The sequence below is a fragment of the Neolamprologus brichardi genome, chromosome 15 (assembly GCF_056152115.1).
Source record: "Neolamprologus brichardi isolate AB-2024 chromosome 15, ASM5615211v1, whole genome shotgun sequence".
In the NCBI taxonomy this organism is placed as follows: domain Eukaryota; kingdom Metazoa; phylum Chordata; class Actinopteri; order Cichliformes; family Cichlidae; genus Neolamprologus; species Neolamprologus brichardi.
In genome coordinates this window covers 25,973,988-25,987,218 of record NC_142118.1, presented here as the reverse complement: position 1 = coordinate 25,987,218, position 13,231 = coordinate 25,973,988, and the positions used below count along the sequence as shown (strand labels likewise).

The window sequence follows — 13,231 nt, the reverse complement described above, 5'->3', positions numbered from 1 at the left end:
GGAGTCACTTAGACATGATTTGTCTGTGTTGGTTCTAACCCAATTGAGGGACAACTCCCACAAGGGTTTAAATACCTGGGATTGTCCACCATTTGGTTTTAGAGCTGAAGAAGCTTCTTGGATGAGAGGTGAAATGTCTTAAAGAAACATAAAGAAACCAAGTCATTTTTCTTTCCAAGCTCCTTAAATATATATGATTCAAACCACTGAAGGTAGTACATGTGACACCTTCACTAAAGCAGTTTCTGTATTATGTCACTGTGATGTCACAATTCACCTGCAAACAGCGGTGTCTCCTGGGCTTTGTTGGGGATGTTTAGGTCAGCTCCATGCTTCAGAAGAAACTCGACACTGGAAACATTGCCTCGCTGACTGGCCAGCATCAGAGCAGTACCATGCTTTAAGGTACCCCTGTTCACTGAGTCAGGTGCAGCTGAGTGCAGAGAAAGGTAAAAAGTCAGACTGTGCTTCATAGAACCCCTCTGCATTAATTTTTTTTTTTTTTTTTTTAAAAAAACCCTCCTTTGAGTAAACAAGCATACTGAGTGTGTTTACTCATCCATCTGCTGAAGTCCCTTCTGACCTAAAGTCAGATGTAACCCACATCAGATTTGTGGGTTGTGCTGCTGAGGTTGGAGGTGTAATTTTCCCTCCCCGCCACTAGAAGGCGAGTATGCCTTGAGATGACTTTCTGTCAGTCAACATTTCCTGTTGTGGAAGCCATTATTCACGAGGCAACCGCCAAATTACCTGAAAGATCCCGGTAAGAAAAGCTAAAATAAAAGTTAAATTCACAATTTATCTTCACATACTAGAAGTTAAAAGATGGCTATTTATTAGAATCTGAAATCTGTGACATTTCGGCCGTGGGGAGCTGCGTCAGCCGGACGAGCTATTTCACCACGAGCTCCGGTAAGGGATGCTACATGAATGTTAGCACCATAGAGACATGTAGTTGACTGCTGTTAATATATTTTCTGCTATAAAAAACAAAACCAGTCGGAATTGTGATATTTATGTTTAAAGTACTGTAACATCACTGACGTGCAGATGTTTAATTTTAAGTGCTAAAGAATATATTAAAGTGTGCCCAGCTAACCGCTAGTATTAAGCTACTGCTTAGCAATTTCTGTGTGTTCTAACATTACTGTGATTCATCTGAGTTTGTTAGCTTTCCAAAACGTTGGAGAAGCAGTAATATTGTCATGTAGTGCTTAAATGCACCCTTTCAGTTTTGTTGACTTAGAAGTTAATTCATTTGATAAAGATGCAAAAAGCTCATAAAATGTGATTATATAATGTGAGGGATCTCATTACTCTGTTGAAGTATTAATGTTTTAAGAAGTTGATATATTTTTCCGAGAAATAATTCAAGTTGAAATATCTTAAAAAGAAGAACAGTTAAAAGCAAGCTGTTAAAAGGATAAATATGGGAGAGTGAATCTTACAAGTTTATTTATTCTTAAAAGGGTAAATATAAGGTATATTTTCTGTTGCGCTAAAACCTTGTGTGATGTAACTGAAGTTATTTCATGATGGTTGAGACATTGTATAACTAAAATAATTTGTTATACTTGAGCAATACTTGACTGAAAGATGAGTGACCAGGACTGGATCATTCGAGATCTGAACCCTGTGGGTTCAGTGGCGAGCCAATCCCAAGAGAGTGACTGTAGACGGGCCAGAGTACGGTGTGGCCAGCCGTGGGATCCATCTTCAGCGAGCCTCAGGACTATAACTACATTCCTTGACACAGATAAGACTAACACATTAAAAATCTACCCGGGTAGTGTTAGAACCAGTGGACAGAAACACACACACACACACACACACACAAGGAACTCTAATTTCTCTTCCCAAAGAGAAGTGGACTGAGCAACAGGAGCGGAAGCTCTTTAATTGAAACTCTTTGGAGAATTTCCTTAAAGAGGATGTTTGGTTTTGATTTTATTTTTGAGCTCTTTAACGTGCATTTGTGCACTGTAGGAAGCCGGCTTTAGACAGGCAGGGTTTGTAAACTTTACAACTTTCAATACAGTTTCTATTCAAATCACATCTTATCTATCATTGTGTGGTTCCTTCTCTGCTGATCCTTTCAAGGCTCCATAGTCTTACCTAGAACTTTCTGATACTAGTCCAAAGCTGTCGAGACAATAATTTAATGTGTATCTCATATTATTTAATTGTAATACCTGTTACACAGACATGTCCTATCATCCTAAAATGCAGAAAACATGCAGCAAATGCAAACGAAATCACATTACAGAAAGTGGAAACCATAAAAAATAAGATCCTATTCATTTGTACAGGGAGTCTTGTGCCTCATATTCAATTGAATTGAATTTTATTTATATTGAACTAAATCACAACAGTCATCTCAAGGCATTTCATATTGTAAGGTAAAGGCAATAATACATACAGAGAAAACCCCAACAATCAGAAGACCCCTGATGAGCAAGCACTTGGCAACAGTGGAAAGGAAAAAACTTCCTTTTAACAGGAAGAAGGCAGAACAAGGCTCAGGGGGGTGGAGCCATCTGCTGATTGACTGGGGTGAGGTGAGGAAGACAGAGTAGAATACATGCTGTGGAAGAGAGCCAGAGATTAATAATAATTCATGATTAAATACAGAGAGGTGTATAAACACAGTAAGGAGGGAAAAAGGTAAGTGAAGAAGAAAAACTCAATGCATCATGGGAAGCGTCCAGCAACCGATACCTATTGTAGAGTAACTAAGGGAGGATTTAGGGTCACCTGATCCAGCCCTAACTATATCATTGAGCAAAAAGGAAAGTTTGAAGCCTAATCTTAAAAATAGAGATAGTGTCTGTCTCCTGAATCCAAACTGGAAGCTGGTTCCACTGAAGGGGGGCCTAAAAACTGAAGGCTCTGCCTCCCATTCTACTTTTAAATACTATAGGAAGAACAAGTAAGCCTGCAGTGCGAAAGTGAAGTGCTCTATTGGGGTGAAATGGTACTACAAGGTCATTAAGATTAGATGGGGCATGATTATTCAAGACCTTGTGTGTGAGGAGGAGGATTTTAAATTCTGGATTTAACAGGGAGCTAATGAAGGGAAGCCAATATAGGAGAAATCTGCTCTCTCTCATCAGTCCCTGACAGGATGTTGGATTAACTGAAGGCTTTTCAGGGAGTTTTTAAGACATCATGATAATAATGAATTGCAGTAGTCCAGCCTAGAAGTAATAAATGCATGAACTAGTTTTTCAGCGTTTCTCTGAGACAGGATATTTCCAATTTTAGAGATATTGCACATATCGAATAAAGCAGTCCTACATATTTGTTTAATATGTGCATTGAAGGACATATCTTGGTCAAAAATGACTCCAAGGTTCCTCACAGTGTTACTGGAGGCCAAGATAATGCCATCCAGACTAGGACTCTGGTTAGATACCATATTTCTAAGATTTTTAGGACTGTGTGCAATAACCTCACTTTTATCTGAATTTAGAAACAGGAGACCCTTATGAAAAAAACATCGAGGGAATAGTTTACCCTGCCTGGAATAGGGTTACCTGGTGGAGAAGGAGCCTGAGTTAGTGCGTGAGGTTGAGAGGTACCGGCTAGATATAGTCGGGCTCACCTCTACGTATGGCTTGGGCTCTGGAACCAGTCTCCTGGAGAGGGGCTGGACTCTGTCTCAGTCTGGAGCAGAGGTGGGTAGTAACGAGCTACATTTACTCCGTTACATTTACTTGAGTAAGTTTTTGAAAAAATATATATATATATTGTGTATTGTATACAGTGTATGGCCAGCTTTTGGAGGCTAGCTCCAAACAAACATCTGCAGCTTGGCAGTGTATACAGCACTAGAATGACCAGACCTAATTCTTTTGAAAACCATACATCTTTCCACTGGTCTCCACTTCATCAGACATCACCTAGACACAGAGCTGGGTGAGGTCAGCACAAACAGCGGCCTATTCGACGATGATGGATCCATGGGGTCAGGAAAGCCAGAAGCAGAGGAACTGGAGAGGTACCTTTCATGTCCATTCACTAGAGGTGTGGATCTATTGCATGGCTTTCCTCACATCAAGAAGTTGTCAATCAAAGTCAATACAGCTCTTCCTGCATCTGCAGCCTGTGAGAGATTTTTTAGTCATGCAGGACTCCTGTTCACTGCCAAACGGTCACAGCTTCACAGCAAGAACCTTGAGAGCCAACTGCTGCTGAAGCTGAACCACCATTTCACTGACTGAAGAAACAATTTATGGTAAAGTGAGCCATACACATATGTACATCCACATAGTGGAAATTTGTATTTGTCTTTTATAATTAGTTTTACTCTGATTTCAGTGTTTATTTGTGAGTGTAGTTTTTACATTTTTACATATTACATTGTGTTAATCCACTGTCTATACTTCAGGGTATTTTAGTATACAAAGAACATTTTATAGTTTTGTTAGAATGGTAAATGGTAAATGGCCTGTATTTATATAGTGCTTTACTAGTCCCTAAGGACCCCAAAGCGCTTTACATATCCAGTCATCCACCCATTCACACACACATTCACACACTCGTGAAGGCAAGCTACATTGTAGCCACAGCCACCCTGGGGCGCACTGACAGAGGCGAGGCTGCCGGACACTGGCGCCTCCGGGCCCTCTGACCACCACCAGTAGGCAACGGGTGAAGTGTCTTGCCCAAGGACACAACGACCGAGACTGTCCAAGCCGGGGCTCGAACCGGCAACCTTCCGATTACAAGGCGAACTCCCAACTCTTGAGCCACGATCGCCCCATAATGTCTATTCCTGTGGAATTTTAGCACAGATGTGTTGTGTGTGTGTTTTTTTTTTGTTTTGTTTTTAAATTCCTGCTGTCCGCCTTGGGAATAAACTTTTCCTGATTATACCTGTTGCATCTCTGTGTCATTTGTTTCTGATTTACTTAATCCCTCCTTGTATTTAAAAGAACCACCCCTAGTATGACATTCTGGCGCATCAGCTATAGTCTGTTATGTTGAAGTTGCCTTGTTCTAATGTTTTCTGTGAGGCTGCTGTGAATGCAAATATATTTACTGTGGGTTTTGCTTGAAAAAGATTTACGTTGTGAAAAACTGAAATCTTGAAATTAGAATTGTTGTGCCTTATTTTGTGGATCTTTTTACATATATTCCTTTTGAAAATACTAAAATTTGTATATTTAATTTATTTTTGTTTGTCTGATAGCATTTATTTATAAAATAAATCAGACATTTCAAACAGTTACTTGCTACTTACTCAGTACTTGAGTAGCCTTTTCACCAAGTACTTTTTTACTCTTACTCGAGTAACTTTTTTGACGACTACTTTTCACTTTTACTTGAGTAATGATATTCTTACTTGAGTACAATTTTTGGATACTCAACCCACCTATGGTCTGGAGTTGCCCCTGGTGAGAGATATGACAAAGTTAAAGCTGCAATTTTGTCCAAGTATGATGTTAACCCTGAGACCTACAGGCAGCGATTCCGTTCACTGTAAGTCAGGCTTGATGAGAACCCTAAGGAGTTGTGTGCTCGACTTAAAGATCTGTACGGGAAATGGAATCAGCCAAAAGGTAAAACAAACCAAGAAATTGGTGAAATAATCATCCTTGAACAATATTTGAGAATGTTGTCCTCTGAGCTACAGGTTTGGATTCGAGAGCACAATCCGTCTTCTGCAGTGATGGCAGCTGAGCTGGCAGAAGTATTTGTAGCTGCCAGGAGGAAAGGGCAACCTGTAATGCAAATAAAATGCCAAAGGAAGGCCCCAAATCAGCCCAGATGTATCATAAAAGGCCATTGTCAGCAGATAAAACTCCTGTGGGTGAGAACCAGTTTGCTGGCAGACCATTAAAAAATTCAAAAAAGATCTTTTGTTACCTCTGTGGGTTAGAGGGCCACACAAAGCCAATGTGCCCAAAAACCTCAGCTAAGATGGTTCCAATGTGTTTCATGCCACGTCCACATGCTGAACAGGGGCTCCAGTGTGACCAGACCGTTAAAATTATAAAAATTGAAGCTAATAGAACAACTTTAAGAGCTTTACTTGATTCTGGTAGTTCTCGTACGTTGATACACAGAATTTTTGTGCCCCCCAATATTGTCCGTGTCAGTGATACCATCCCCATTTGTTGTGTGCACGGAGATGAGAAGATGTACCCAACAGCTGACATGTACATTAAGGTGAATGGGCAGACTTACCTTCTAAATGTTGGGGTGGTTGATAACTTGCCATATTCAGCTATTCTGGGACGAGAATTTCCAGTGCTTTTTCATTTGTTGGAGTCAGACCAGAATCATCAATGCAATGTGGCTGTTACAAGAGCCCGAGCTCAAAAATCTAGTGAAACCTCAGAGGTTTTCAGTGCCTTGCCATTTTTTAATGAGGAATGGGAAGTTGCACCTGGGAAGCCTTGGAAAAGTCGCAGACAGAGGAGACAGGAGAAGTTCCAGCGTACACCCAGAAATGCATACTGACCCAGACTTGCCTAGAGTTGCAAAAAACTGATCCTAGTTTAGCTTCCTGTTTTCAGCGAGCTATAGACAAGGACCAAGTAGAGGAGGCAGGCATTAACAAAAGTGACTATGTATTGCAAAATGGCATACTTTACCATCAGGTGGGCTCACTTCTGAAGCTAGTGGTCCCCCAAGAAGTTAGAGAAACAGTGCTTAATCTGGGACACTCCATTCCCTGGGCTGGCCACCTTGGTAAGCACAAAACCAAAGCTCGTATTAAACAACATTTTTTCTGGCCTGGCCTCCATAGAGATGTAGACTACTTCTGTAAGAGCTGTCCTCAGTGCCAAATGACATCCTCCAAAGTCCCTTCCAAAGCTCCACTCCAACCACTGCCTATTATTGGTACCCCATTTGAGCGCCTTGAAATGGATATTGTTGGACCCGTTGAGAAGAGTAAGTCAGGGAATCGCTATATGCTTGTAATCACTGATTATGCAACTAAATATCCAGAGGTCTTCCCACTGAAATCCATCATGGCAAAATTAGTAGCTTTCTGCCTTGTACAGCTCTTCGCAAGAGTAGGGTTCCCACAGGAAATACTGACTGATCAGGGGAGTAACTTTATGTCCAACTTACTAAAACAGGTGTACAAGCTGCTGGGCATTAGAAGCCTAAGGACCACCCCATACCATCCTCAGACTGATGGGCTAACAGAACGATTCAATCAGACTCTGAAGCAGATGCTCCGGAAGGTGGTAGATAAGAATGGTGCTGATTGGGATCAGTGGCTTCCTTATCTTCTCTTTGCCTACAGGGAAGTGCTACAAGCCTCCACTGGTTTCTCTCCGTTTGAACTTTTGTATGGGTATAAGGTACAAGGACCTCTAGCCCTGTTAAGAAACATCTGGGAGGGAGGCAAGGAAAAGATGGACTATGTTAACATTGTTTCCTATGTTGTGCAGATGAGGGAGCGACTGCAGAAAATGAGTGAGCTTGCTCAGTCAAATATCACCAAAATCCAGCAGAAGCAGAAGTTTTGGTATGACCGAGCAGCTCGTCAGAGGTCTTTTGGTCCTGGACAAAAAGTGTTGGTGCTCCTCCCCACTGACAACAACAAGCTATTGGCTAAGTGGCAAGGGCACTTTGAGGTTCAGAAGAAACTGGGGTCCACTACTTACCAAGTGTTCATCCCTGGAAAGCCACGCTCCAGCAGGGTTCTGCACATAAATCTTTTGAAGGAATGGGCACTCACGGAGCGATCAAAGAAGATGACTGCCTTTCGAACACCTTGGGGTCTCTTCCAGTTTACAGTGATGCCATTCAGGCTGCATGGGGCTCCAGCAACCTTTCAGAGATTAATGGACCAAGTACTATGTGGTTTCTCAGATTTTGCATCTGCATATCTTGATGATATTGTCATCTACAGCACCACATGGGAGGAACACTTGGAACATCTGCATGCTGTCTTCGACCGTCTTGGCACTGCTGGGTTGACGGTGAACCCCTCTAAGTGTGTTTTTGCCTCTGCTGAGACTGCGTACCTGGGCCATGTGATCGGGAATGGGGTGATCAAGCCTCAGGTCAGTAAGATCCAAGCCATTGAGTCTTGTCCTCTCCCACAGACAAGGAAGCAACTAAGATCCTTTTTGGGCATGGCAGGCTTTTATCGTCGGTTCATACCACGATTCTCCACCAGGGCAGCTCTACTAACAGACTTGACAGGATTCAAGTGTCCTAATCAGATTAACTGGACAGAGGAGGCTATAGCAGCTTTCAAGGACATCAGTCAATCACTGAGTAGTGAACCAGTTTTGTACAGTCCAGACTTTAATGAGCCCTTTTTCCTTCAAACTGATGCATCTCATAGGGGTCTGGGAGCAGTGCTACTTCAAGGTTTGGAAGGAGAACGTCATCCTGTTGCTTATATCAGCCGAAAGCTGTTCCCAAGAGAGGTTCGGTATTCAACAGTGGAAACGGAGGCCCTTGCCATCAGGTGGGCCCTTGATTCCTTCAGGTACTACCTTCTTGGAAGAGAATTCACCCTGGAGACAGATCACAGTGCACTTCAGTGGATGGAAAAGATGAAAGATAAGAACGGAAGGATCACAAGATGGTACCTTGCTCTGCAACCTTTCTGGTTTGTCATCAAGCACATTCCTGGGAAGAACAACGTTACCGCACACTTCCTCTCTCGAGAGTCCTGAAGAGGGGGTGTGTGTGATGGCATCAGCCACACAGGGGTAAATCAGTCCATTTTTTACTTTATTAGTTTGCTTTGCAGTTTTCTTCATTAATCATTTGGTTAAACCTAACACTGGTATTATGAGGTGCGCACATAGTAACATTGTGTGGTTTTTCTAAAATGTTTTGTTATATTAATTATGTTTCTCTTTCTTTGAGTTACCTGGGTTTGGGCGGTGGCTGTTTCCTGTCTGGGCAAAAGGCGTGGCTGAGGACTCTGTGAACAAAACGCCTGCTCAGCAGGACCAACCATGGGCTTACCAGGAGCAGGGGTGTTTTAGGTTTACTTAGGTTATTCTGTGCTTAGTTAATATTTGTGTGTGTTTTTGTTTTCCCCCCTATTGTGTGTAAATGGTTTGGCCAAATCATTATAAAAGCTACCCTCATGTGTCTTTGTAATTAGGTCAGTTTGTGAGTTAAGTTGTGTCTCACTTTGTTTTGTTTAAGTTTCTGGAAATTCTTTTTTTGTAGAGTTATATTTAGTTGACCTCTTTTATGGGCCTGCAAAGTATGTTTTTGAATTTTGTTAATTTTGGACTTTTTGAGGGTTAAAATAAAGAAAACCCCTTTTGAAGACACTTTTTTGCCTGTGTCCTCTTTGCTTTGGCTGCTTGGTCCCTCACAGGTGTGTGTTCTTTAGCTTCACAGATAGGTAGAGTTGGTTGTGATCTGCATAGCAGCAAAAATGTATGCTATGCTTTCTGATGATACTGCCTAAGGGAAGCATGCATAATGTAAACAGAATTGGTCCTAGTACCCTGTGGAACTCTGTGGAAGAGGACTCTCCATTTACATGAACAAATTGGAGTCTATTAGATAGATATGATACAAATCACTGCATTGCAGCACCTGTAATACCTACACCATGCTCTAATCGCTCTAATAGGATATTATGGTCGACAGTATCGAACACTGCATTGAGGTCTAGCAGGACAAGCACAGAGATGAGTCCACTGTCAGAGGCCATAAGAAGGTCATTTGGAACCTTCACTAAAGCTGTTTCTGTACTGTGATGGGCTCTGAAACTCTTCGAATAAGCCATTCCTCTGCAGATCATCTGTTAGCTGTTTGACAACTGCTCGTTCAAGAATTTTTGGAATGAAAGGAAGGTTAGAGATTGGCCTTACTTAAAGGGTCAAATGATGCCTTTTAAAGTAATGGTTTATTTACTACCGGCTTGAAGGCCTGTGGTACATAGGAAATTATAGGAGAGAGGTTGATCGTATTCAAGACTGAATCATTAACTAATGGTATTACTTCTTTTAGCAGTCTGTTCTACAAGACTTCCTTCGGTTATGACCTGCTCTCAGTAACAAGGTCTACAGATGTCTTTAATTTCTTAGCAAGTTTAGTCTAAGTTTATGGGGCGACCATGGCTCAGGGGGTTGGGAAGCGTATCTGTCACCGGTTCGATCCCTGGGCTCTCTGTCCTGGTCGTTGTGTCCTTGGGCAAGACACTTTACCCTACCGCTTACTGGTGTTGGCCAGAGGGGCCGATGGCGCGATATGGCAGCCTCGCTTCTGTCAGTCTGCTCCAGGGCAGCTGTGGCTACAACCGTAGCTTGTTTCCACCAGTGTGTGAGTGCGAGAGTGAATGAATAGTGGAACTGTAAAGTGCTTTGGGTGCCTTGAAAAACGCTATATAAATCCAATCCATTATTATTATTATTAGTCAACTGTTTTAATGTAAGCATCCTGTCCTATTATCACACATGAAGCTGAAGCATCACTGACTTTCACATGACCTCCTGAAGAGTCTGTCTTGTGGTTTAGAGGTCAGATCTCACATTGACTGATCACTGGGTGAATGTGGTGAAAAACCATCGACTATATAACAGGCATATCCTCTCTGACCTCACTTATTGGTTTGCAGGGTTTTTTTTCCTTTAAGTAAAAAGTGACCATATTTAAGTAAGAATGTTAAGCTGGTAGGGATTCCTGAAAACTGATTGGATAAACATACTCACCTAAGAGGCCTAGTATTTACATAAGGGCTGAGTTATTTTTTTAAAAAGAACTCTGCCACCTTGAGTACCATCATCAGTCAATACAATCATTCCTGGAATCCTGGCTGACAAACTGCAACAAAGACTCCACTTCCTTAGGATGCTGAGGAGAAACCATCTGGATAAGAACCTAATGGTAGCTTTTTACCACAGCACCACAGAGAGTGTCCTCACCTACTGAATCACAGTTTCATATGTTAATTGCTTGGTAGTGGACAAGAAGAACCTGCAGAGAGTCATTAAGACAGCACAAAAGATCATCAGCTGTCCCTTACCCTCTCTAGAGGACATAGCCAGCACTTGGTGTTTCAGGAGAGCTATGAAGGAATGTTTATCTCGTCTTGTAACAAGTTAACTATTTTAACTACATGTACATGGACCTGTACAAAGGGTCCATGTACAGGAAACAAAAATCTGGATTTCCCAGAAGGTTATGATCATGTCACCCTTACAGCAAATTAATAAAGAAGCCTAACATTGTGTTGCATATCAGCACATTTTTCCATCATGAATGAACAGTGTGGACATAAAAACATAAGCAGGTGAATGAAGCTGAAAATCTGAAGAAGAAACATCTGAAGTCAGATGTCATGTTACAGACATAAAACTGGAGGGTTTGCCCAACCGTAGCTCAAGCTTCTGTTCAAGCAGAAGTTTTTTTTTTTAAATGTGAAATAAAAATGACAAATCAAACAAAACACAAAGTAAAGCTTTATTGGTGATTAACATCACCTTTAACAGCTGAATCAGGTAAGAGGTGTTGTTAGAGGCTTAATGAGAAGCAGAAAGCAGTAGGTGTCCTGACCTCTGACCAGGATCCTAATGCACTGCAGCTGTCCATAATAAGCAGCTTCATGAAGAGCGATCCAGCCTTCATCATTTGGCTCCATAAGGCTGCTTAACCGCCTCCGGACCAATTCCATCAGAGCCTCTGCATCCCCATTCGTGATGATGGACTGTAATGGACTGACCTCTCTGAGGAAACACACAAACCTTCAGAACCACAGACTTGGAACCAGAGTCAGATCCAACACAGAGCCGCTGCACTGGAATCAACACAGAGTTAAAACCAACATAACAGAACCGACAGATAGTCAGAACAAACACAGAACAAGAGTAGAACGACAGAGTCACAAGCACAGAGCAAGTCAGAAACAACCCCACCCCCCACCCACCCAACACACACACACCCTGCAACCATCTCCAGACTGTCTGACACTCACTCTGAAACGTCTATTGATCTCTTGCTGCTTTCTGATGTTTGTGGATGTTTCCATCCTCTGAGCTCTATTTCATTGCGAACTGACTCACCTCTTGTAGACCTTGTAGAGAAACTGTGACAGGGCTGTGGGAGGGTTTATACAATTTTGGATGTGGGGGGCAGGTTCAGGTGCAGGAACCGTTTGCACACTTTTGGTCAGGACCTCTGTGTGTGGGGTTAGGGTTTGTTTGGATTGGGCCTGATGATGATGATGATGATGATGATGAAGCCTGTTTATGAGACAAGCTTCTCTCAACAGCGATCTGCAGCAGCTCCTCGTCTGCCAGGTGACTGTAGATACTGTAGTCATCCAGGTTCTGCTCAGAGACTGCCATGTCAGACAGAGGAACAGGAAACGGTTTGCTCTCTGTGTTTCTCGTTAATGCCAGCAGCGTGTGGACAGCAGCGGGTCATCCAAGATGATGGCGTTTTGGCCTCAGCTGCTGCTGAATGATGTCAAGACTGCGGGTCAGCGGTGTTTGTTTCCTCCAAGCTGAAGCCAAAAATTCAAACACTGCGAGAGCTGCTGTCAGCAATATCTTCTGTCCTGCACCCGAAAAACAGCCTTCACCAACAACACAGATGGAAACAGGATCGATGCACATAACCAGACTCACAACAGCCCAGAAAACTACTAACTGATTTGTGTATCAATCGTTTAAACCCGGTCAGTCAACAGCAGCCTGATAAAATTTCAAAGACTCAACTACTAACCCATCTCACACATTTAAATTCAATGATTTCAAACACACAAATGTAACCTAAATTAATTCAAAATCAGAATCATTAAAGAAAAAAATTGGTAAACACAGAACTGAGTGTTTGATTTGAATCTAAATTTGATGATAAAAACAAAACAACATTCAAGTGGATTCAAGTGTGGTTTGAAGTTCCACAAATTCAAACATATAAAAATAAAATAAAACAAACTGTTGACTGGGTACTACCTGTGAAACCATCCAATCAGGAAGCAGCACTCTCTGGTGTGCAGCAGAAGGTTCTGGTTCAGAGTCCGAGGGTCTGATCAACTCTGAGCTTTCATGAGCCGGACTGTCAGCCAACTCTGACACTAAGACTGCAGCTGAAGGTCAGCCCCTGTTCTCCTTCTTCTCCTCCTCCTCCTCCTCCTGTCTGTCTGGTCTCACCTGTCCCCATCTGTTTGCATCATGTGTTTTTTTGTCTCGGTATGATAGTGTAACTTAAGGGCTAACCTGTGATTACCTGCTCTAAAATGATGATTGAACACAGAGCAGGAAACAATCTCAGAGCTTAA

General features: G+C 42.2%; 1 long non-coding RNA gene across 1 annotated transcript; it reads right to left on the bottom strand.

The window, feature by feature from the left end:
• Window positions 1-11,458: 11,458 nt before the first annotated feature.
• LOC118455432 (uncharacterized) lies at window positions 11,459-12,981 on the bottom strand. The gene is made up of 3 exons (XR_004844136.2): window positions 12,906-12,981; window positions 12,009-12,505; window positions 11,459-11,672 (listed from the first exon to the last, which is right to left on the bottom strand). It is a non-coding gene; the product is annotated as an uncharacterized LOC118455432 (long non-coding RNA).
• Between the last annotated feature and the right edge of the window lie 250 nt (window positions 12,982-13,231).